Source organism: Lactuca serriola, chromosome 6 (assembly GCF_051521515.1).
Source record: "Lactuca serriola cultivar US96UC23 chromosome 6, Lser_US96UC23_V15, whole genome shotgun sequence".
NCBI lineage: Eukaryota > Viridiplantae > Streptophyta > Magnoliopsida > Asterales > Asteraceae > Lactuca > Lactuca serriola.
Window position 1 is genome coordinate 4,350,453 of NC_136413.1, and position 24,172 is coordinate 4,374,624.

At 37.6% G+C, this 24,172-nt stretch overlaps 1 non-coding gene across 1 annotated transcript; it reads right to left on the minus strand.

Moving 5' to 3' along the window:
• Positions 1 to 21,378: 21,378 nt before the first annotated feature.
• Positions 21,379 to 21,485, minus strand: LOC145060635 (small nucleolar RNA R71). Its single transcript, XR_013686852.1, has one exon. It is a non-coding gene; the product is annotated as a small nucleolar RNA R71 (small nucleolar RNA).
• Positions 21,486 to 24,172: the final 2,687 nt, after the last annotated feature.

Genomic DNA, 24,172 nt, shown 5'->3' on the forward strand with positions numbered 1-24,172 from the left:
CAGTCGAGTCCTTATATGGAACCCAATTAAATATCAAAGAAAATCAAAGCAAGGGTCTAGGGTGTGATAGTGTTCCTCCTCCTTTCAATCATAACTACACATCCATCCCCATGCCACAGAAAGAAATTGATAGGGAGGCACATCTTTAATATGGAAAACGAGTTGGATTTGTGTCAGGAGGAGTTATTAATATTGAAGATACTAATGTTGCTACTTCTTGTGCAGGCAAAGTAACAGAGGATGAGAACAAGGAGAGTTCTTCTGAACAAACCAACATCTCCTTGAACTCTGAATCTATTGCTTCGAAGTCAATTGCTTCTGATCAACCTGCCGTTGAGAAATGCATGCCTCCAATTCCAGCACAACAGAGTGCTTGTTGCAAGTGTGCATGTGGGAACAATAAGAGTCAAGGCAAGGATACACCACCAGGGGCAGGAAGAAACAACTTCACAGTGAAGAAAAAGACATGTTTTCACTGTGGAACACCTGGACACATTGCCAGAAATTGTCCTAATCATGCATACGTTCCCTACTATGCACAAGGATGGCAAAACGCACCAAGTGGGAGATACTTCAAAAGGAACCCTTCCAGGTCACGTTCAGACAATGGTGACTCGAACGCGCATAATTCCAAGAATCAAACAAACAAGGCAAAGAATCTGAATCCCAAGGGCAAGAAGGAAATGTCGACCAACAAGCCCAATCCAAGAGATGATCCAGTAAAACAAAGACCGGTTAGGTCAAAGTCATCTCGGCAGCCGACTTCAAGTTCCAAATCAAGTGTCGAGGCACCCATCGGATCGGGAAAAAAATGGGTTAAACCCGAATATAGATGGGTACCAAAGGTGAAAACTCCCAAATCTTCTAATGACTCTAATATTTCTTCATCTTCTGTTTGTGATAAACAGGATATGTCATGGGAGAGAGTACCGTGCGAGGATGACAAAGGTCGACCCAATTTTAAAATGGACTGGGTTCCAAAGACCAACTGATTCCGCTCTATGTCGGAGCAGCTATGAAGGCATATTATCAGACTTCGGTTTGTTCGTAGTAGCTGTTCCAGGCACATAATAGGAATCATCTCTCAACTGTACAACACTCAGAACATTGTTTGGGAGTATGTGTCCTTTGCGGGAAAGGAAGAAAAGAAGAGATCACTTATGGGGTTAGTGCTTAACGACATGAAGAATTTTCGGATCTTTTCTGAGATTACACATGCTATTTTCAGACCTTCTGGATGCAAATTAATTCGGTGACTTACGGTTTGAGTTTTCTTCTCTATACTCCTGAGTTTTTCTTAAGATGATTCGCTTTAAAGACTAATTTTGTTTTAGGATAGTTTAAATTTGTGCATTTACTTTCGTTTCTCTCCTATGCACAAATTTAGGGGGAGAAATAAAAACAAAACAAAAATTAAAAAATTAAAAAAAAAATCCAAAAACATTAGAAAGTTATAAACCAATGAAGATTAACAAGAAAAGTCAGCTATCTTTTAGGGGGGGCTTGTTGGGTCAATTAAGAAAAAGAAAGTTATAAACCAAGGGGGAGATTGTTGGGTCAAAATATGGTTTATACTTTGCTTTTCTGGGCAATTATACTTTTCTGTAATATTTATGGAGTTTACGGCCGTAAACCCATTTACGGCCCATGTTCTCCAAGTATAAATATAGGTGTTAGGGTGAGGAGTAGAGATTGATGAACCCTAGAGAATTTACAACCAGAGAGACAGAAGAACTATTGCATTATGTGTGTGTGAATCTTTTGTATCTGGAACTTTAATTCTAATCAATTCATACAGAGATTCATATTATTCTTCTTCTCATTCTCTTCTATTTGATCTGACATCATCCGTTTGATTGGGATTCCGCACCATCAAACGGATCTGATTGATACACAGGCAGATTAGGGACTTACAATTGGTATCAGAGCCAAGTTGTATCAGTCGATTTTGTCAGATTTGGGGCATAATTTGATCTTATTTTCGAAATATTCTTGCGTTTTTGGATAGATCTCTGAAAAATACGGGGGAGATTGTTGGGTCAAAATATGGTTTATACTTTGCTTTTCTGGGCAATTATATTTTTCTGTAATATTTCTAGAGTTTACGGTTGAGTTTACGGCCGTAAACATGTTACGGCCGTAAACCCATTTACGTCCCATGTTATCCGGCTCATGTTCTCCAAGTATAAATATAGGTGTTAAGGTGAGGAGTTGAGATTGATGAACCTTAGAGAATTTACGACCAGAGAGACAGAAGAACTATTGCATTATGTGTGTCTGAATCTTTTGCAACCCCCCCACCCCACCCCCACCACCACCACCACCCCTCCTATATATTTAATTGTCTATATTATTTTTCTGTCGGTCGTCCATGTTATTTGATTTAGGGACATATTGTTGCTTCTCCACTTAAAGCCTTCAAGCCAAGGTAATTTATAAACTTATTACATATTTTAAATATTTTTTAACTTACAATTAATAATATTATTAATCATAATTGATTTCTTATAAATGTAAAGTAAATCATAAGAAAAAAAAAGTATCGATTTGCTTAAACGAAATGATATTAATGGCCTATATTGCGTTTAGTTAGTGGCAGGGACGTATCTAACCTTGTAGAAGGTAGGTCCTAGGACCTACCTTTTATTTTTTAATACAAAAAATATATATAGAAAATATGTAGGAACTATATCATTTTTTGCTAAAAGACCTACCTATTTTTGCTGAAAGACCAACCTATTTTAGTTTTATTTACATAAGGAACCATGTTGTTTTTGATTCTACATTCGCCAGTAGTTAGTGGTGATATTTAAGAAAATGTGCATAATAACGCCCGCAACCTAAAAAAAAATAGTAGTATCAAAGAGCCAGTATTTTAATTATAAATTTATATACCTATGATATTTATATATAAATATATTTAACATTTCTTTTAGGCTAGACGGAGTGGGTGCGGGAAAGGGATGAGGGAAGCTTCCCTCACTCCTGCACACTACTCCGTGGGTGAGGGAAAGACACGCGGGAAAAAGGGTTGGGGGAGGGGGTGCCGCACTCTCTCTCCTCACGCTATTGGTCAGCTTTTTTTCTTTTTAATATTTATAAAATTATACATCTATTATAAAAATATAAAAAATATATCAAAATTCATGGTTTTTAATTCCCTATAAAATGAGTATAATATATGTATAAAATATATTTTAAAAAAAAAGTGAGGGAAGGACTTCCCACCTATTCATTGGCTTTTAGATGAGGGAAAGAAAAGTGAGGGAAAAAGGGGTATGACCAACCAAAAGTGAGGGAAGAGTCTCTCCCACTCCGGTCTTATGATTTTAGACGTTCTTATTCTAAAATCCTCACTCACATTTATATATATATAATATGTTTTACATTTACGATCATGATAGTCCTCATATTGGGCATATTTAATTTACTCCATGGATTTTTAAATACATTTTCTCCAACTAGGATATCGTCTGATTTACATAATTACATTTTCCTGTTAAGGATTAGAAGAACTCATACTTAACGCAACTTTATGAAAAAAAATCCACTTACATCGTTAGACAGAAAGAGAACAATTCTCAAATTTAGAAGTTACTAAAGTCGTCGAAACAAGTGTATGGTGGAGCTAAGGTTCCACTCAAACCACTTACCTTGTTTATAACGATGGTGTAAGTTGACCTTGGTTGAGTGTCTAAATCAACATATTGAAAATGTTTTTTAATTGGTTTCAGTACGGATTATTTGAGAATATTACATTAAGTTTGGAAATTATTGTTTTGAAATAATGAAATTAATAGAAAGAAGTTAAATAGCCTCCTATAGAATTTTAAATGGTGATATGTATCATATAAATATATTAAAATATTACTAATTTTATTAAAGGCGTGTTTGGCAAAAATAGTTGTTAGCTGGAAGCGGGTAGTGGGTAGCTGGTAGCTGCTAGCAGGAAGTTGTAGCTTTTATTTGTTATATGAATGTTTGGCAAAAATAGCTGGAAGCTTTTGAAATATATAAAATTACATAAAAAGACAATTGATTAAAAATAAAAAAGTATATGAATATATTTTTAAGGGTAATTATGGAAATTGATTTCAAAAGCTCCGGAGCGTTTTGTTAAAAGCTACATGAAGTAGCTTTTAGAATCGGAGCGTTTTGATAAAACTAAAAGCTAAACGCTCGTACTGCCAAACGAAGCTTTTCGTTTAAACTATAGTGTTTTGTCAAAAGCTAAAAGCTAGAAGCTCTCAAACGCTTTCAAAAGCTCCGTGCCAAACACGCCCTAAATATGACACATGTTATTATTTAATATAGATAGGAAGATATATATATATAAGAAAATATATAGAAGGATATTTAATTTTTCATTATTAAATATATATTTATGCAATTTTTATTAATTTATGCATTGATATGATCTTTATCATGGTTGTTAAGATATACAAGCAAAAATAAACCCAATCATAGTATGGCCGATCTCAAAGCAAGTTATATAATGAGATGTTAGGATTTCAACTAAGATCTTAAAATTTTATTTTGATTTCGTCGTATAATTTTAGTCTTTATTATATTGTCTAAGTCATTAGTTTTCTAAATCCTTAGAAATTTATGATTTCTCATGCATACCATTTTAGGGATGAGCATATGGACCGGGGAACCGGTCGGAACCGGTACCGGAACCGGAACCGGAACCCGATGGAACCGGTCGGACCGGGACCGGGACGTTATTTTTGTGGATTTTTGAAACCGGTAGGAACCGGAACCGATATAACCGGAACCTGTAGAACCAGCAAAAACCGGTAGAACCGGTAAAAATCGAAACCGTACGATGCTATTTTTCGAGGACCGGTTCCAACATTTGAAGACACGACAAGAACCGGTAGGAACCGGGAACCGGAACCGGTAGAACCGTCGGGCCGGTTCGGTTCTTGATTTTGGCCGAAGCCGGTTCCCGGTTCCGGTCCGGTTCCGGCCGGTTCGGTCCTTTTGCTCATCCCTATACCTTATATATATATATATATATATATATATATATATATATATATATATATATATATATATATATATATATATATATATATATATATACCTTAAGAAGTATTTACAAGATTTTGCTGAATTTTAAGAGGTACAAGCTTTTAAGCATCATATACAATAATTTTATGCATCGGAGAATAATAAATCTTATCCGGTCAAAGACAGATTTTGAATAAGTCTTCTAAGCTTTTTTTCAAATTGAATGGGTTAAATATGAAAAAGTCAAATAAGATGATGATGATAATATTTTGAATGGGTTAAAGTTTGACCAAGTGTTCCTCATATCCAATTGAATCGGTAAATACTAAATTTTATACGGTCAACATTTATGAAAAAGACAAATAAGATGATGATGATAAGATTTTGAATGGGTCAAAGTTTGACCAAGTGTTCCTCATATCCAATTGAATCGGTAAATACTAAATCTTATCCGGTCAACAATTATGAAAAAGTCAAATAAGATGATGATGATAAGATTTTGAATGGTTCAAACTTTGACCAAGTGTTCCTCGTATCCAATTGAATCGGTAAATACTAAATCTTATCCGGTCAACATTTATGAAAAAGTCAAATAAGATGATGATGATAAAATTTTGAATGGGTCAAAGTTTGACCAAGTGTTCTTCATATCCATTTGAATCGGTCTAATACGATGTACAAGTTATAAAACATGTCATATAAACTGGAAGAGGCGTATTGATCTAGCATTCGTCTATCATGAATGTCTTGCCATTGACCGCAAAACCTTGGTTCTCTCTCATGCTCGCTACCTCCTCCTTTGTTTTTCTTTCTATTAAAATATGTCATTCAACTCAAAGTCGAGCATTACAGATTGTAGTAAGCCTCGTAGAACACCACAATTTCACATGTTCATATCGATTTAGACAAAGCATCATGATACACATGTTAATCCTTTTTTTAACTTATGAGTTTTGTTGTACATGGGTATGATGATCAAGTTTCTCTTTTTGCTTAAGATATTCTTTACTAAACTGATGTGTTTTGCATTTACAAGATTTATGATTACCACTTTATAAGTTAAAATTGATTTCATCATACAATATCTTAATCGACATCAAGTTATAATTGGTATTTCATTAACAAAACATTACGTTAAAATTTACATACAATTGCATATTGGTAGGATATTCCTACCTGATTCGATCTTACAACTACAATTTTAAAAAACGTAAAATTATTATAAACAAAATTCTGATTTTGATAACCATGGTATTAATATCGTTTATGCAACAATATCTCAATTTTATATAACTTAAGTGATAAAGTTGATTTGTTATCAATTTATTCATATGCATAAATTGGTACAAGAAAATGATAACAAAAAAGTCATTTTGTTAAATAGTTTGATAATAATAAAAATATTATTTATACAAATATATATATAATCCATATAAAAATCTATATATGTTTTCCATTATATAAAAACACGATTGCGTTGTTGCTACGCTCGCTTTTCATGAGGGATTGAAACACCAAGTAAAGAATAGAATATTATGAACAAAAATTAGGGTGGGAAACGCATCCAAGGATTAGAAAATAATTTTTCCTTCACAATAAGTAATTTTGTATCATCTTATGATAATGTTTATTAGGTGTGAAACTCGTGTATTACACAGTTTGATTTAAAAAAGATTAAACATTAAAATGTAAACAAAAAATATTTTTTAATATGCAAATTTAAAATAAGAAAGAAACATATTTATTACAATTTAATATTACATACATGATATTTAATAATTTACATATATAAGTATATGACTTCAATTTTAAAAATTGAAACAAGCCAAAAATTGATAAATGAATAATATTTATTTCAAAAATACTACAAAATGACAAGTGTCAAAACTCATAAGAGATTGACATGTGGCAAAAAAAAAATAATCATTTATTAAGGAGGATAAACATAACTGATAAATGATAAAATTGGTCATGAAAGTTTTTGTAATGTCAGCATTTAGTCCCTAAACATCAAAACGGGTTAAATTAAACCTAAATTTTTTAATTGTCACGATTTGGCCATTGGAACTATGGTAGTAAACATCAAAATTTAGTTATAGGAATGCAATTCGAATATCCAAAACAGTTGAAAAAAATAACTTACAACGCTATGTTGTGGCTAATGGATTTAGGGGATTGATCCTATGAAAGGAGTCTAAGGGGTCGGTTGATATTACGAAATGTGAGAGCCATAAAATAGTTGAGTGATTGGATCATTTATCTCAGCTAGATTTGGCTCAAAAAGCCAAGGTTAGTGAGGTATTAAAGGCGATGAGAATTTTAGGCTTTTCCATGGGTATATGAATCGTAGTTGATGATGACTTGCTATCAGACGGGTTTTGATTGACAGGATGTGGGTGGACGAGTCGAACTTTGTAAAACACAAGTTCAAGGATATTTTTCATTATGCTTTGCTAGGAATAGTGATTGGTGACCTACTACTAGTCCTTGGTATTTTTGTAGGCTTTCAACCGAACAGGTTCGTGATATTTTAGGCCCCATTTTCTAGGTAGGAGATTAAACGATCAGTTTGGAGTTTTCGTGTTGATAGAGCACCTGGTCCTGATGGTTTTCATTTGCTTTTTTGAAAAGATATTGAGATTTGGTGTCAAATGATATTATTTCTTTTGTAGAGTATTTTTATAAGTACATTTCGATCAAGAAGGGATGTAATGCTTTTTTTTCTTACCGTTATCCTGATGATTCGTGAACTTAAGTGTAGCACCTGGTTACTGGTACGTAAATCTTAATTGAGTATTCTTTTTTTTTGTAGCCTTGGACTCGGCGAGTCATAGGTCCGACTCGCCGAGTAGATATGGCACCCGGGACACGTTTAAGTTGGCGACTCGGCGAGTCCATATCCTGGACTCGGCGAGTCACTGTTGTTGGATGAAACCCTAAGTTTCAGGGGTTTGCACCTTATTTAAACATCATATCCGCCCCAGGCCAGCCCCCATTCACCCTCAGAGCTCCCAACCCTCGTTATAAGCTTGTTCATTGAGAGTTTGAAGCAATTGTTGTGTGTTCTTGAAGGTTTTGAGGCAAAATGGGAGTAGATCAAGAGGAAGGGAAGGAATCCAAGCATCTTTGTGCTCTCTCAGCAATTCCTTTGAGGTATAACCCGCTTTCCCCCTGTTTCTATGCTTATTACTTCATTTAAGTCATTCTTGAGCCAATCCCCAAGCTTGTATGTGCAATATAAGTCGTAATAAGTTGATTGGCCTTTAGACCTAGGCAAGATTGAGCTCCAGGAGCTCAGATCTGTTACCTTTATGGACCCATGTTGCTTGTTCACCCTAGATCTACCCTTTTGAGGCATTTTGAGCCCTAAATCCCTCATTGGTGAGTATCTACACGTAAAGTTGGAAACTTTACGTGTCATTCATGCTCTAGGAACCCAGATCTGTAAATGGCATGGACTGGAATCGAGCGAAATCACGTATATAGTGATTGCATGGCGATGACTCGGCGAGTCGTTCATCAGACTCGGCGAGTCTGCTCGCGAGTCTCCGAGTTGTCTCCTTTTTCGTTGTGTCGAGTGTGTGTAGTGAGTCACGGGGTGTGACTCAGTGAGTTGGAAGCCAAACTCATCCATGGAGGAACTCGGCGAGTCCATGCCCTGAATCGGCGAGTTCAAGGCAATCTCCTTAGATCAAGAACAGACTCGACGAGTTGTTCATACAACTCGGTGAGTCACAGCATAAAGTGTTCTTCGGATGAAGATGAACTCCGCGAGTTGTTCATACAACTCGGCGAGTAGGATGAAGGACTTGAACCTCAGTTTAGAAGAAGAACTCGTCGAGTCAGCGCCTAACTCGACGAGTAGAAACGGGACCCAGGTCTGTTGATTGGACAGGGACTCGACGAGTTGGCGAGCCAACTCGGCGAGTCAGGTCAACTGAAAGTTGACTCTGACTTTGACTTATGTCATGATCACGGGTAAAATGGTCATTTTACCCAATAGACAGTTAGCAGTGATTGATTGAGTATATTGTGGGAATTGCAGTCGGAGGATTTCCGGAGCAGCAGTAGGCAGTCAGTTCTCTACCAGATTAGCAGCTATTTCGATGTGAGTTTCCTTTCCAGTAGGAACGGGTCTAAGGCACCAAGGCCGACCCGTGTAGACGAGATGTTAGTACTAGAGTGTGGGCCGAGCCCGTATCTCTGGGTTTAGTCAAGTATGATATATGTGTCAATATGATAGAGTTGCTTATACTTTTTGTTTGTGTGATACTTGTATATTATTGATTAGCGGTGGAGTGTGGGCAGGGACCGTATCTCTCCGAGGTTGGAGTGTGGGCTAGGCCCGTATCTCCCAGATAGTAGAGTGTGGGCGAGGCCCGTATCTCTGGGCTAGCGAAGTGTGGGCAGGGCCCGTATCTTCACAAGCGTGGGCGAGGCCCGTATCTCCCGGCTAGCGAAGTGTGGGCAGGGCCCGTATCTTCCCGAGTGTGGGCGAGGCCCGTAACTCCTAGCTCAACGTTGTTTGTTATATGCTTGCATGGTATGAGGTATTATCGGGGAACTCACTAAGCTTCGTGCTTACGGTTTTCAGTTTTGGTTTCCGGTACCTCCTCAGCTAGGGGAAAGGAGCCGGCGCGGTAGCAGCACATCACACACACACTCTCTTGTTTCCGCAGTTACGAGTTTATTCTGGGATTGATACTCTGATATTTTGATTGATCGAATGTTGTGGTTTTAATATGGTTTTCGATGAGAAGTGGTTCAACTAAACAATGTTTTAATTGTTAACGTTTTCTATGTAATGTTTTATAAACGAAATTTTTAGACATGAAATTTTGGGTCGTTACATTAAGTCTATTAAGGACTTTCGCCATATTAATCTGATTGGTTGCTAACACAAAATTATTGGAAAACTTTTTACTAACATGTTAGATTTGGTAAATAGCATTGTGATTAGTGTGGAGTTGTCGACTTTTATCAAAGGTCGGTAGATTATGAATGGACATTTCCTGTTGAACAAGGTTGTGGCGTGGTGTAAAGCTCAACAGGGTTGTGTCGTGGTGTAAAGCTCAACAGAAGCGTAAGATGGTTTTCAAGGTGGACTTCGAGAAAGCTTATAATTTGCTTTCTTTGGATTATCTCCTGGAGATTTTGCACATTATGGGGTTTGGGTTAACTTGGTGTGGTTAGATTAGAGCGGTGCTTACTTCGGCTAGAGCTTCAGTTTTATTCAATGGTTTTCCTACTAGTGAGTTCGATATTTAGAGGGGCTTGAGGCATAGAGATCCTCTTTCAACTTTTATTTTTATTATCACGATGGAAGGCCATCACATTGCTTTAGTTTGGGTTCGGTTAGTAGGGGTGTAAGGATTTTTAGCCTTTAGCAGGAGATATGACGGATGTTTATGTTGATAATGTGGTTTTCACGTGTAACTAGGATCTGGAAAATGCTAGGAGGGTTGTTTGTATCTTGTGGTATTTTTATAGCTTCAGGGCTTAAAATCACTTTACTCAAACGTAAGTTAATTGGGGTCGGAATGCCTTTTTTGCAAGTGGAAGTACTTGCTAGGTCGGTAGGTTGTCTAGGTTCCGAATGATCTTGTGAACCCTCTTGGGGATGCATCAATTTAATGAGTGATTTAGAGGAGTCATAAGTAGATATGTAAAGGATTGTCTTCTACAACTTTAGCCAAGGCGGATTTCAAGGACGAAATCCATTTTAAGTGGGGCGGAGGGGGGATTATAACATTTAGTTTCTGTATGTATCTTATTTCGGGATAATTGGACCATAATTTGATCAAGTAAAGGTCTCGGAGTTAAAAGAATGAGGTTTGGAACTTAAAGAAGTGAGATTTTGGGCTAATGGCATAAGGCTTATGATTTAAAGCGGTAGTATTGGAATGGGAACGATTTGGTCATATTCTGATTGGGTCTTGATGGACCAGGCCAGTTGGCGTAACACAAGAAGTGGCACGGCAAGGGCTGGCCCATGGGCCTAGGCAAGCTGGATGACTTCCTCAGGCCCCCAAATGTCAAAGGGTCCCCATTTTATTCTAGATATATTAAGTTATCCCATTATTGTTTAGCTTAGTAGTTCAAGGCCCAATCCTAACATTATCCGACGCCAAAGAAAAACAAGGAAAACGAAAGCTAGAATATGTAGATTCATGTGTTCAATGTGAATTCTGATTTCCAAGGCTCGTGAATGATTTTTATGGAAACTCCAAATGCATTTGAAGCGCTTCCACTATAGACTCCAGCCAACAACGGTAAAATTGATTTCTCTTTTGATGTGATTTGTCGATTTCTTATTCTTCTTCTTCTTCTTTTATTTCTGATCGCAAGATTTCTTTCATCCCATGCTTGTCAAGACCTTATCGCCTTGGCCTCTACACCGATTGAGAGTTGATACCATAATTATTTCCCCTCTGATTTTTTTATCCAATGATTCATATCTCAGTCAATTCTTATTTCTAGTTCTGAAATACCCCTCTGATTTCTTTTCTTTAGGAAAGATTGAATCATTTTGAGAATCAGAGAATTCAAAGACACAAATCATGCAATTACTTTCTGAATCAATGTAAGTTTAAAGCTTCTTTTATCTTAAACTCGATTATTATCTAATCCGATGCAAAATTATTTTTATTCTTACTCTATAAACAAATATTGATATTTTAATTTAGGTTGTTGAATTCAATTTTTTAATCAGGTGCAAGTTATGATTTTTTTTAATTTGATGTTGTAACTCATATTATAATATTCTGTTCTGTTGCATTCTCTAGCTGTCAAACTCGGTTTTTTTAATCTAATGCTTTGACATCAATTATTCTAGTTTCTGTTGTATTCTTCGACTATTAAAGTTTATTTATTTTCATATGTTACTGTGACTTCGATTATTTTTTATTTTTGTTGCATTTAGATTTCTTATTCTAACACAGTTACATTATGAATTTGAAATTTCTTACACAACATTTGTGATATTTGGATTTCTTACACTGTCTCATTATGTTGTTCAAATTTATGATGTGTATTTTGATTGTTGTTGTATCTCATTTTCTTATATAGAAGCTGACAGCAGGTTACAAATACTCTCAGTTCACTTTTTTAATATTTGACTTTTACTACTTCTATATGTTAAAAAAGTTTCCTAGAAAATATATGTCTGGAAGTGCAAAACGAAAAAAAAAAGCCGAAAAAATCATTGAAACTCAAAAGTACGATTTTGAATTTGAATTCATGAGTAAAGAGGTTGTTTATCAGTATATTTAACCTGCTTTATAGATTGGTTCAATTTCATCTTCATGAGTGAACATGTTCTTTATCAAGAGTTGTTTTCACCTGTGAATTTGATTGGTTCGATCTCAATTTGTGACTTGTTATTGATTTGTTTAAGCACTATTTTTGAGTTTTTCTGATTTAGATTTTGATTTTCATTCTTGTTATCGACAGGGAGCAGGGTTGTTGGCAGAAGAAAATGGAGAAACGAGGGTTATCCAAGGTTCGGTGGCGGGAAGAAGTTTAAGGGTGGGTTGTGTAAATGGGATAGTGGGATCCATTGGATTTTTAATAATTATATAATTAATTATATGATATGTAAATTAATAAGGCCATGATAGTCTTTTGATGTTTATCAGAGACAAAAGACGCAACAAAAATATATCATAAGGATCGTCCGAGTTTTAAAAAAAAAAGGTTAGGGACCATACACGTAAATTAACCCAAACTACAAGGACCATATATGAAGGGCCTCGTTTTTTTATTTTTCGTCGGACCTCAATTTGTCTTGGACCAGACATGGCCACAACTCGAGGTTTTAATGATCTTGGAAGCTTTATTTGGTAGACTAAAGAAGAAGAAGGATCGTTTGATGATTAAGAGTTGTTTTCCCTAGAGTCCATCTTCACTCATGCAACTTTTGGACTTTCGTATGATGCAAAGCTTCCACCTTTATGACTATTTGATGCTAGATCTAGGTTTTTAAGTTGTTTTGTGGTGTCTTCTTGGTCTCATTTTGTGGTGTTCTTGGATTTTAGAGAACTCCAAAACCATATGAATGAATTAATCATCTTCTGGACTTTTTGGTGTTAGAAAAATGTTTTTGCATGCTTGTTCATTATCCATGCATTGATTTTTGGCATTATAAGTGGACTCTTGGATTTATGGTTTGAGATCTAGAGTTATCAAGCCTTTGGGATGTAACATCCCAAAAATAGTAATAAAAAAATTCATTTAATTTCAAACCATCAAATGCATACAATATTTGTTCCAAAATCAATCATGGTAAGATGTATCTCAAACATCGGAATGATAGTACTAAACAATGTGTAAAAGTCTTTAGGAGGATGATGTGAAGTCAATCCGGGCCTTCCTTTTGGAACTGGAAGTACCTGATAATGTTTAAACCACAAAACCGTAAGCACAAAACGTAGTGAGTTTCCCAAAACACCATATACCATACATATCAGTGGGCCCAACCCTAGGGGTGTATTTCAACTTTATGAGAATGTTATGATCCAACCATAGTCTTAAAGTCAGTTCTATATTACAGCCTAACCTTAACCTTTCTGCCATGACACAACTATGTTTTTCCATGCAAGTCACAAAGACAAAAAAGTGTTGTGATCCAACCACGGGCTTTCATACAAATGTTGTCATCCAACCATAGTCTGTCAAATAGGTGTTGTGATCCAACCACAGTCTTTCATATAGGTGTTGCGATCCAACCATAATCTTCATGCAAGAGTCGTAGAGACCATCTAGAAAACTACATAGTATAATGAGAAGACTCGCCTCAATTTGTAGATAAAACAATCACACACTCAAGCTATTGATACTAGAAATCCTCATACTAAACATATGCATAATGAAACCCTAATTAATAGATAAGGTAATAACTAACCCTAAACAGTTCTTGGTTCATAACTAAACCTCCAGGGGACAAAAGAAATAAAAATCTTATTAAGAAATCTGCACTCAATGTATCCATCTGCTGTCCAAAAATCTTATTAAGCTCTTAATACAGAAATTTAGCTCCTCAAACTTTCATATATGGATTAAATGAACGTTCTAATGGATAAAATCTATGACTTTATCAATTTGCATGCCAACAAGGAGCAATAAAACCAAACCCTAAGTCCATAAAGTATTCTAATGCTTAAGAACCCATGCATGGATGAATAAGAGTGACCAAGCTCTCATTTCTATGACTCAACAACCAAAAAAACATCTAGAAATGGCATTCAAATGGTATGGAGTAACTCATACTCTCAAAGACCAAGATTATGGGACAAATAGCATATAAGCCCATGACCAAATTAGATCTAGCATGAAAGAACACCAATATGAGAGCTTTATACCTTTTGGAGGTGGATTATGGGATTCAAAATCTGTATCTACAAAGCTTGGAGCTCCCAATGCTTCTCCAACAAACTCCTCCTTCAAAGTTGCACACAAGAACACTTCGCAAGGTGGCTAGGGTTTCGAGAAGACTGATTAAGAGGGTGGAGGCTGAGCATGGAGTGTCCTCAAGGAGTTAGAGCCTTTAAAAAAAAGGCTCACAACCCTAAAAATTAGGGTTTTGGTGCAGCGCACCTACGCTCAACGTAATTCAACTTACGCTCAGTGTAGGTCTTTAAACCCTCGCATGACATCTTCCTCCTACACTCCGTGTAGGGGACTATCATACGCTCAATGTAACAAATAAAAATACAAAAATGACAATTTAAACTTCAAAGAGTAATACCTTAGGATACATGTGCTACAACTCTCCCCATTTGAATCAGAATTCATCCTCGAAGTCTGTTGTTGCAAATAACTTTGGGTAATGTTCTCTTATCTCCTCATCGGGCTCCCATGTTCACTTTGAACCCTTTCGGTGTTGCCATTGCACCTTCACCAAACCAACCACCTTTTTGCACCCTCAATAAAATTAATTGGGTTGGTTGGCTTCAAAACCCAACTTTATCTTTCACTTTTTTATAATGATTTTTTTCCTAATGCCTTTCTAGTTTTAATATAATTATTCATTCTAAAAAAATCCCTTAAGTTTAGCCACTAATGCTCTATATATTTCAACTTAGGTACCCCCATTACAAATGAATTTATTAAAAAACATTTTCAAAGAAATTTCTACCCAACTAGCACATGTCACGAAGGTCATTCAGTAGTGGAGGAAGAATAATTGTGAAATTTCGTTCTTCGTTCCAACTTGAAATTGTAAAGGTTTTGGTGAATAGACAATACTAGATACCCTTGAGAAAACTAAAAGTATATTAATTGAACTCTTGAAGACCGATAATTTTTTTACTTGATGTGTGTAACACCCGTTTTTCCGAAGAAGGTTGGACAAGACTTAAAAAGTCAAAATAAGGTTTCTTGGAGAAAAAACCTCTGCCACGATGTGGGGCATGGATGCCCATGACGTGGCATGGGGTTTAATGAAACACGTGTTTTTAGAGATGCCACTACGTGGCATAAAGTGGCCATCGCGTGGCAGCCGTTGCAACTCAAATCTGGGATTTTTTGGGTTTCCTTAATATATAAACAACTTAAATCTCCTTCTAGGTTATCTTCTTCAACCTCTACCTCCCCCGTCTAGAAATCCTAGCCTCCATGCATGCTTGAGAGTCCATTTCATCAATTTTGAGCCTTGATCTTGGGTTTTTGGTAGTTTTTTAGAAGAGGGAAGTTCACAAGGAACCAAGGGAAACAAGAAGCAAGTTGGATCCAACATTCTCTTCAATTTTATGAGTTGTTGAAGGTATAAAGTTCATACATTGACACCTTTTCTTATATATTCAAGTCACGGGTCATAACTGGGTGGCTTTGTCCATTTCTTGGATATTCTCGGAGTTCTAATAAACTCCAAAATGTGTAGTGACTTTCCTAGGTCCTTGGACTACTGTTGATTGAGAAAAAGGACCATGCTTGGTGTATTTTGTGTCCATGTTCAAGTTACAGCCTCATTAAGGACCTAATGGACATTCAATGCTAGATCTAGACTTGAAATGGAGTCCAAATAAATAAAGTTAAAAAGTTTATCCATTAAGTCGATGTGGAAGAGTAGATCTAGAAATATGAGCTAAGATCCAAAAGGATTAAGCTCTTAATGGGAGAAATGACATTTTTCTATTAGCCACGGTGTGGCAAAGTCAAAAATCGAGATTTCCTTGTTCTAGAATTGTCACGGCATGGCTAAGAAGGACCACAGAGTGGCAATGTCCTTCATGATTGAATGTTTGACTTTTTACTCCCACGACGTGGCCACTGAGGGCCATGACGTGGCGTTGACTTTGACCAAGATTGACCATTGACTTTTTGACCAAGTTGGACTTTAGATCAACTAGAGGATTTGGAAGGTTGATTAATATTCTTCCATGTTTTGGTGTTGAAGGGCTCATTGGAGCAAGTAGTGTTGAAAGCGAAGCGCATCGCAGTGTTTCAAGGTTTTTCATTTTAGGTGAGTTTTCCTCACTGTACCTGTGGGTCGAAGTCACTAGTGAAGACCCACTAGTTTCGGTTATGATTTGTTAGAGGGATGCCCTAGGGGATATATGTAGTTACATAGGATAGATCGAGGACTCTTAATTTATACTTTCATACATGTTACTTGTTTGGTTGTGGCTCTAGAGGAGGATCATCTGTCTGGGTGTCTATCTCACCTTTGGGTACATATGGTTGCGCATTCCTTGCAGATTTAATCATGTATCCTTGTGTATAGGATGTTACTATGTTGAATTATATATATATATATATATATATATATATATATATATATATATATATATATATCCTAGTGAGATAGGATGCAACAGTAGTGGTATGCTAGTTAAAGTACCAGTAGGTTGGTTATCGTCTAGTAGAGTGCTCTAGGGGTTGTATGTAGTCATGTAGCATAGCCTAAGAAATTTTGATCTAGGTTTTCTTGAAAGTTCATTATTTGGTCCTGGTTCTGAAGTAGTATCTTCTGTTCAGGTGGTTATCCCACCTTTGGTTACTTATGGTTATGCATTCCGTGGAGGTTAGCTGGTAGCGGAACAGTGTGTTGTGAGGGGTCTAGTAGGTGGTAGTGAGTTGTATGATTGATAATTGTATGTATTATGTGCCTACTTGATCCTTGATTCTTTATATGTCGACATATGATGGCAGATGAGGTTGAGGTTGTCCCGCTGTGTTGTAGGCCAAGATAACATGTAACGATGTAAATTTCAAAACAATTTTTCACATTTTAAAACACACTTTCATTCATAATTGTTATAAAAATGTCATTGTATCACATAACAATCCATAACATCACATCCCAAGATCATAATATGTGAAACTCTTCATGTGTGTGTACTAATCAAGTCGGCGCCTTCCCGCGATCCTCACTAGTACCTGAAACACATCACACAACACTGTAAGCATAAATGCTTAGTGAGTTCCCCAAAATACCACATACAACACATACGCCTTTCCAGGCCATAACTCTGTGGAACCTTCCGGTCCAAGTGTCTCATGGGACTTCCGGCCCGAATCCCGGTAGACCTTCCGGTCCTACCCGTATCGACCTTCCGGTCCGTAACCTCTTGACCTTCCGGTCCATGTCCTCTTGACCTTCCGGTCCATATCATCTTGACCTTCCGGTCCTTATCATACATAGCATACATAACACATACATATCACATATCAGCATATAACACATATATATCTCATAACATATAAGACCTTCCGGTCACACATAGGTACCCTTCCAGGTACAGTATAGTGAGAAGACTCACCTCGGGTATCTCGGATAATCTTGCACTCGAACACACTGATCTAGCCCCCGCCTAAACACATAACAATACTCTCAACAAATAATGGCTCTCAAAGTCTATATTAAATCCACTCTACAATTTCCACGGAAGGGTAAAAGAACATTTTACCCCTCCCTGACCCAAAAAGTCCAAAGGTTGACCAAAATCCTAAAAGTCAACGAAAGTAAACAGGAGGCAGTACTCGGCGCGTACCTTCTCTGTACGCGGGGTGTACGCCGGAGAACCACAATCGGGGTCTCAACCCCTTACGCTGCGCGTACTGAGAGTTACGCCCAGTGTAAGTCTCAGTTTCAGCCTTTCCTTGGATTTTGGTCTTAAACGGTTAAGACACTTCCTCAACTTCCAGATCTGACTCTCCTTAAGCCTCTTATCCCAATGTCGGAACCTTTAAGCCTTGGCATGGCTGTAAAGGTCCCTACACGCTCTAACACCTTTCCTTTTTCCTCCAAAGGTCTAGATCTCATGCATGGCTCAACATTTACGTCCAAGATTGCATTTTTATGAACATACAACTTTTGTAGTCTTGAACTATGATAGATATAGGCCAATGGAGACCATTTGCTCATAAAGTCTCCATCTTAGGACCAAAAAACCCTAGAAATTGGTCCAAGAAGCACATAACAAGAAGCACATAACACCAAAGACAAGGCAAGTTTTGAGCTTTTTACCTCAGGAAGAAGCTCCAAACTCTGAAAAGCTCGGATATACTCTTTCCCATAAACTTCTATCTTCTAAAATGGACTCTTCTTCTCTTCCACCACCTTGAAATGACACTTGGAAGCTTAGAACACCAGTACACTAGCTAGAAACGAAGGAGGGCTCTCTATTAGGGTTTCACTCTCTGGAATGGAGGCTGAGGTCTAGCCCATAGCATTCCTTTTATAGTGCACAAGCCCCAAATTAGGTTTTACACTTGGGCTCGCTACGCCCAGCGTACTCCTCAGTACGCCCAACGTACTCACAAGCCTAACATTTTACTTAAGGGATTTAACTTGACAACTTGGGAAAAGGAGAAGGGTTTAATAGATTTACCTGAATTTCAGTATGTTACATACCAAGTGCGGGTACAAAGACTCAGGAGGAGCGGTTGGTTTGAGGAGGCAGGTCAATAAACCCCGGGCATTCCATTATGGATACTGTGGGCCGAGCGTATTCTAGTCTGATGACATAGGACCCAATATGCATGCTTGTATGTTTGTTGTGTGGACTATTGATATGTGCATTTTTAGTTCATATTAAGTATAGATTTTTATTCATTTATTAGCTAAATTATTGCATTTTATGGACAAAAGGTACTTAAAAGTGTTTGAATTATGTTTTCAGTCCAAAAGTGAAGCTCGGAAGCAGAAGGAAGCAGGATAAGCGGTTGAGAGCTCGAGAATGGAACAAAGAAGAAAAACACTAAAAATAACACCTACTCGGCGAGTAGGGTCGACTACTCGGCGAGTCCAAGCGAAGATTCGAGAAGATAAAGACTCGGGAACCCAGAGACTTATCACAATACGGGGACTGAGGGATGGACTCGACGAGTCGGCACCAGACTCGACGAGTCGATTCGTATATATAAAGATAACTCCTCAAAACGATGAGAAGGAATTCTGGAACGATTCTGGAGAGTTTAGCTGCAATTAAGAAGTCAGAAAAACCCTAGAAGACGAAGTTATAAGCTAGAATTCAATTCCGAAGGAGAATTGAGGCAAATTTCATCATTCTACATAATCTTTTGTTTTGTCATTATGGTTAAACAATTAGACTCTATTTGTTTGCTGTTATTTACTTCAATTATGAGCTAAAACCGTTAGACTTTTGTTTGGGGATACAAAATTGATAATATGGTTTGATTATTGGTAGGATTAATTCTAAGTTGGTGATTTTTGTTATTTTAGCTTGCTAAAGAACCTTGTGTGTAATAATTAATTTTCTGTTAACAGGAAGATAATTGATTAGCATGAACATCTATTGATTATCAACCTCATATGCTATGTGACCACTTTATCATATGTCTAGGATTAGTGAACATGAAACTAGAGTTAATAAGAAAATTGAGTAAATTCATGTGCAAGCTTGTATGATGACCATCAACAAGAAGTTAATTAAAAGATTAAATTAGTTAACTATTGCAAGTCTAAATTAACCCGAATAATTAATCTAGTGAATTCAATTAAATTAGACAATTGGCCACTGTTTAAGTTAGTTTATTTGCTAAGGATTAGTGTAGTGAATGCGAATCTAGTCACTCGAATCGATAACCAACAAAAGAATTAATCCATTGCACCATTACCTTGAAATCAACCATATGATCAATTGAGCTGAACTAAACAGAAGTTCCTTCCCATTATTGATCTAGTTAATTCTTTGTTTTTCTAAGTTTTAGATTAAGTAATAGTAAGTAAGTTGCTAGTCTTGTAAAACTAGAGAAAACCCCCTACTTATTAATTGATTTAGATAGAATTAGTCTTTAGTTTTAATTTGCCGTTCCCTGTGTTCGATACCCTACTTATTTAACTATACCACAATTGATAGGTTCACTGCCTTTGTGTGTTATTTTATAATTAAAAGTAGGTTTAGAACTAAGTGAGTTTGCACACATCAAGTTTTTGGCGCCGTTGCTGGGGAACGGTTCTAAAATTAACATTAAATTCTAATTTAATCGATCCTTTGTGTGGGGTTTATCTTACACAAAGTTAATTAAAAGGTAATTCAGCAAGTAGTATAAGTTTTAATAAAAATCCGTTTTTAAAGTAACTAGAATTTTTTTTTTCTGTTTTTGCCTTGAACTCGCCGAGTGCACTCGTGCGGACTCGGCGAGTACATCGCTGTTTACAGCTTTAATTTTTTTATTTTATTTTTGTTCTTTTTACGCATTTTCTGTTTTGCTAACAGTTGTTTCATGACCCGAGGATCCGATACACCTCTGGTCCCTCCTCTTGATGACCCGGAATCCGCACTAAGGAGGAGCAAAGGCAAAATTGTTGGAGAAACCGCTTCTTCAAAGAACTCACCACTCAAAAACCTCAAATCCGTTTTCAGCAAGAAGAGGAGCAGCAAAACAGGAGCATCCAGTGCCTCTTTGACAATCGGAGACCCAATTCAAGAAGATATCGAGTACGAGACCGAGGAAGAAGAAGAGCCCACATACGAGCATGAATCCGAGTTTGAAGACGATTTAGCTATAACTATGGCTAATATTAATGAAGTCCTTATGGGGGAATGGAAGAAGAGGATGCACGATGACACCGGCCCGGGACTTGTGCAGCCCGCAATTCCTGCAACTGCTACTTTCGAACTAAAAGGCCATATTCTTGCTCTACTCAAGGAGATTCCTTTTTATGGGAAGGATGACGAAGACACCTACAAGCACTTGGACGAAGTGAATGATGTGGATGACTACTTCAATGTACCGAATGTTCCACGCGAGACCCAGCTTCTTCGCATGCTCCCAGTCACGTTCAAAGGTGCTGCAAAGGATTGGCTAAAGTCACTTCCTCCCGGATCGGTCACCACATGGGACAAGATGAAAGAAGAGTTCATAGACCACTTTTGCCCACCCTCCAAAATAGCCAAGCTAAAGAAAGCCATTGCCAACTTCGAGCAACAACCCGTAGAATCTCTTTATGAAGCTTGGGAAAGGTACAAGAGCTTGCTTAGAAATTGCCCACACCATGACCTTAATAGTCAACAAGAGGTCTCCATTTTCTATGATGGAGTCAATGTCACCACAAGGAAATTGCTCGATTCTCAAGGCCCGCTCACGAAGAAGGCGCCCCCGGTAATTAAGGAGTTAATTGAAGAATTCTCTAAGCACTCTAGAGAATACCACAATCCAAGAAATGAAGTAAGTCGGGGGGTAGTGAACTCGGCAAATGATAGCATGGCGGCGGTGATAGCTAAGCTCGATAGTCTAGATAGAAGAATGACAAAAATGGATCAAACAATCCATGCTATTCGGGTTGGATGTGAAAGTTGTAGAGGGCCCCATCTCACAAAGGATTGTGATTTGGATGAGAATGGAAACAAGAAGGCTCAAGTAGTCTATTCAAGTGGCGATCGATACGACGAGAATTGGCGGAAACCGAAGAAGGAATGGCTCCCATACGAAGAATACAAGAAGTCTAAGGAGGAGAAATACAAGTAGAAAGAGAGGGGATTTTATCAAAAGGAAGAACCGGTGATGGAAAAGAAAGCCGATTTAGAAGAATTGTTCACTAGACTCATAGCCACGTCCGAAAAGAGACACAATGATCACGATGCTGCAATACACGAGACCAGAAATATGCTAAGGAATCAGCAGGCATCCATTCTCAACATTGAGAAACAGCTGGGACAGCTTGCACACCAAGTGAACGAAATAAGACTGGGTCAACTTCCAAGTAACACCGAAACCAATCCGAGAATGGAGAATGTGAGTGCAGTGACTTCCAGCAATGAAGAAATCTTCACACATGCACAGAGGATCTCCAAGAGGAACACAGAAAAGGCAGAAGAGTCGGCTCCAGCTAAACCCGACCAGACTCGTCGGGTCCCTCTAATGGACTCGACGAGTCCATGCGTAAATGACAAAACTGTCATTCCCTTAAAGCCATATAATCCCCCTTTGCCATTCCAAATCAAAGCCATGCCTGTGGAAAAAGTTGAAGCTTATAGAGCCTTTATGAAGCATGTTAAAGCCCTACAAGTCAATGTGTCATTTGTAGAAACAATGCTCAAAACACCCAAGTACTTCAACTTACTAAAAGGTCTCTTTGCTGCTAGGAAAGACTTTGCTGCTAGGAAAGACTTGGCTGAAGTTGCGGAGATAATATTGAGTGAGCTAACCGAAAAGAAGGGCGATCCGGGGAGTATCATAATTCCGTGCCAATTTGGAAACGCATTTGTCACTCAAGCGTTGACCGACTCGGGTGCAAGCATCAATCCGATGCCTTTCTCTTTCTTTAAGAAGCTGAAATTACCGGAGCCAAGGCCGGTAAACATGAAGATCCATTTGGCAGACAAGACGACAATTCATCCACGAGGCGTTTGTGAGGATCTTCTTATTAATGTCGACAAGTTCATATTTCCAGTAGACTTTGTGGTGCTTGACATGGAAGAAGACCCCGAAATTCCGATCATTTTGGGGAGGTCATTTTTAAACACCGCATGTGCTTTAATCGATATATGTGAGTCTACACTAACGTTAAGGGTAGGTGACGAGTCCGCAATGTTTAGACCTGTACCAGAAGCCAAGCAAGAAGAGGAAGGAAAAGAAGAGATCTCATTTATCGGTTTAGATGATGAGATACTACAAAAAGAACTTGCACTTTTGCAAGAAGAAGATCCAACCAAGTTTTTGCTACCTTCTGGAGAGGATGGAGATGTTAACAAGGACTTGGAGGAAATAGAAAAGCTACTGGAAGGAGCCGACTCAGAAAACACATCAGAATTGGTGAAATACGATACAACTCGCCGAGTCACTTTCCTGGACTTGACGAGTCCAGTCGAAATTGCCAACAACTTGGATGACTTAGATCTGCTTGTTGCTAGTTCTCTGAATATGCTGGACTTGGATATTTTTCATCATTCTGTAGAAGAACAAACAGCAGAAGGAGAAATGGACACGGAAGTTCAACACGTCCATATAGCATGTCTTGATGCAATTCCGCTTGAAGATGAAGTAAGCACAGAAAAAGAGGAGAAGGCAAATGATAGGAGAGTTGATGCTGGTCAACCTTTCATTACCAAACCTAGAGCACGAACTTTCACAAGCTTTGAAGTAATTAAGTTTAAGGAAAAGGAGGTGCAAGAGAAGGTGAAAAAGAGTGGGGTGAAGAAGAAAAAGAGGAGAAGGGAAGCCCAAGCAGCTGAGGACGATGTTGTAAAGAAGAAAAGGGAGGAATTAAAACGGGCTTACAAAAAGAAGATTCACGCTTACAAGACAAAGTACAAACCACAAAAGATTAGGCGTGCATTCCCGGTGCTGGAAGATGACGAGACGTAGATGAGAAGGAGTCCAGCTAACGACTCCTTAAAAAGAAGCGCTTGGCGGGAGGCAACCCGTTATTTAGAGTTTGCTTTCTTTTATCTTTTTACGTTTTTTTAATTTTACTTTTTTAGAATTTTAATCTTCCAATTCGTCAGACATGTCTACTTGAGAGTGCGTATGGACTAAGTGTGGGGTGGAGTAAATTTTCTTTTCTAAATAAAGGGAAAAAATTTATAATTTTTAAATTGTTTGCAATAGACTCGCCGAGTCTGACCATAACTCGACGAGTCAATTCAGATTTCAGAAGAATGATAAAATCGCGACCAGACTCGCCGAGTCTGACCATGACTCGACGAGTCAGTTTTATTTACAGAAAAAAAATTGAAATTACTTTTAC